At 30.0% G+C, this 2,461-nt stretch overlaps 1 protein-coding gene across 1 annotated transcript in view; it reads left to right on the top strand.

Moving 5' to 3' along the window:
• LOC118747577 (serine-rich adhesin for platelets) overlaps positions 1–2,461 on the top strand; it is a 124,919-nt gene that overhangs the window by 43,706 nt on the left and 78,752 nt on the right. The window lies entirely within an intron of this gene.

Raw genomic sequence — 2,461 nt, 5'->3', positions numbered from 1 at the left:
AAAATATATTTGTTTTATTTCATTTAATTTTTATTAAATTTTTTTTTTAATATTTTAGTTTTTTCTTAAATTTTTAGTTTAATTTTCTTTTAATTTTTGGATTTTATATTTTAAATTTACGTTAGTTTAATTTTCACAACTTTATTTTATTTATTTCTTCTTTTTTAATTTAATTTGGTTTTCATGGGTTCATTTCATTTTCTATTAATTATTATATTTTTCTGATTAAAAAAAATTATATTTGCTTCATTTCATTTAATTTTTAGGATTTAATGTTATTTTTAATGTTTATTTTTTTGTCTCTTTTCAATTTAATTCTCCTTTAATTTAAATTGTTTTAAAAATTAAAATAATTATTTTTAAATTTCATTTAATTTTTAAATACTACTTTCTTCGTTTTTGATAATTTTTTTTCCAATTTAATTTTTACTTTTTATTCTTTTAAAAAGAACAAAAAAATATACGCATAAAAATTTTTAATTGCATTTAATTTTTAAAAATATTTTTAATTTATTTTTGCTTTATTTTTGTTTTACATATTATTATTTCTTATTTAATTTTCTTTAATTTATTAGTTTTTACAATTTTATTTTTTTTTTACTTTTTTAATTTTATTGAATTTTTACATATATGTAATACTTCTATATTGGTAGTAAGCTAACATCTCAATGTGTTAGTATTCCGAAATCAAAGCGAGACAGTCTAGTACTGTTTTTGTAAATGTGTCGTGTACATGTTTATTTATAAACGTATGTGTTCCTTTCATTCGTACGTGTTTATTGATATATCTGTACTGTAGTGTTTTCGGACGGTACTAGCTCTTACTGCCAATATAGGAGTATTACATATATGAATTTTTACAAAACTTATATCTAAAATGTGAACAGCATAACGTTAAGACCTCCTCGTTAGCAGGTCTTTCAATTAGCTTATCGCTTGACACTTTTCAAGATTTTACCCGAAGAAAAGTTCGGTTAAAATCGTGCAACTTCATTCTCTACACAAATCTCCAAAAATCGCTCTCAGTTACAGGATTTTGAAGTACGGGATAATTTTTCCGAGTTCGTGTAAAAACCTGTAAATTCACGGAGTACTGGATCAGAGCTATAGTAAAGAAAATCTTCGCGACGAAGAAAGAAAAAGCTTAGTATGTACAAACATACGTACATATATACGAAAACTGTTAGAAATTTGCAAGCCGAATGACGTGTTGGGCGTGTGACAGAAATCAACACCACCACACTTTTTGCAACCACTTCAATTTAACTGGCGGTTTTATTGTTGTTTAATGGCGGTAATAATGAACTCACTTGCCCGAACTTGGTAGCTTTGTTTGACATTAATATACAAATTGCCACCTCAGTCATCTGAGTTGACTCTGAGAGCGAACCAAGACAACAAAAAAAAAAATATTTTTGAAACAAAAACTGCGATTTAGAAACTTAAAAATTGATTGCTCGACTAGTTGGTGTCTTGTGCCTCTTCGACAATTAAAAGCAGACAGAAAAAAAACCGCATCATCTACGCTTTTACAGCTGATATTATAAATTTTAAGTGTACATACAATGTATGTATTTTATGTGCCTATTTACGGTATAATTACGGCGGCAATAAAATTGTATAATGATTTTTATCGCACTAATGCAAAGATGGCCAGAGCAACACACACAGCCTATGTACAAGCAATTAACAAACAAATCAGCCAGTTTCAATGCTCATCTTACGCTCAAAAGTGTGTGTTATATGCGTGAATGTGTGTTTGCTATATTGTTTTTACAACTGGAAAGCATATGAAATTTGGTGAAAAATAGTAAAAATGTGTATGCATATGTAGGTATATAAGGGTGGTCCTTAAAAAAATCAAATGCAAGATTTTTTTCAGTCTCACCGCTTCAATCGGTAACACCACTGTCATAGATATCGCATATAAATTTTGGTCCCCATTGGAGACGATTAAGGTGTGTCGCACAGCAGGCAAAGTTCAGATTCCTCTATGGAGCCTCAAAAAATTAAAATTATTATTTTTTTTTCATCTAATACCCAAAATCGATACTACTTAAAATCGATACTACCCAAAATCGAAGATGTCACATATAAATTTTGGTCCCGATTGGAGTCGATTAAGGCGTGTCTCAAAGGAGTCAAAGCCCAGATGCCAGAAGGATAAGGACTCAAAAAATTAAAAATATGTTTTTTCATTTAATGCCCAAAATCGATACTACTAAAGTAGAGGATATCACATATAAAGTGTAGTGGCGATTGAAGTCGGCTAAAACGCCGTCATAGGGTAAATCACAATTTTCCCCCCCCCCCCCCCCCCCCTTTGCGAGACGCCTTAACCGTCTACAATCGGGACCAAGGATTATATGTGATATCTCCGACTATAGTAGCATCGACGTACGAGTTGAGGCTTCGGAAATCTGATGTAAAAATTTCCTCCCTACATTTAAGGACCATCCTA

Source organism: Rhagoletis pomonella, unplaced genomic scaffold (assembly GCF_013731165.1).
Source record: "Rhagoletis pomonella isolate Grant_MI unplaced genomic scaffold, Rhpom_1.0 Rhpom_scaffold_00012, whole genome shotgun sequence".
Classification (NCBI taxonomy): Eukaryota; Metazoa; Arthropoda; class Insecta; order Diptera; family Tephritidae; genus Rhagoletis; species Rhagoletis pomonella.
This window is presented reverse-complemented; position numbering and strand designations above follow the sequence as displayed.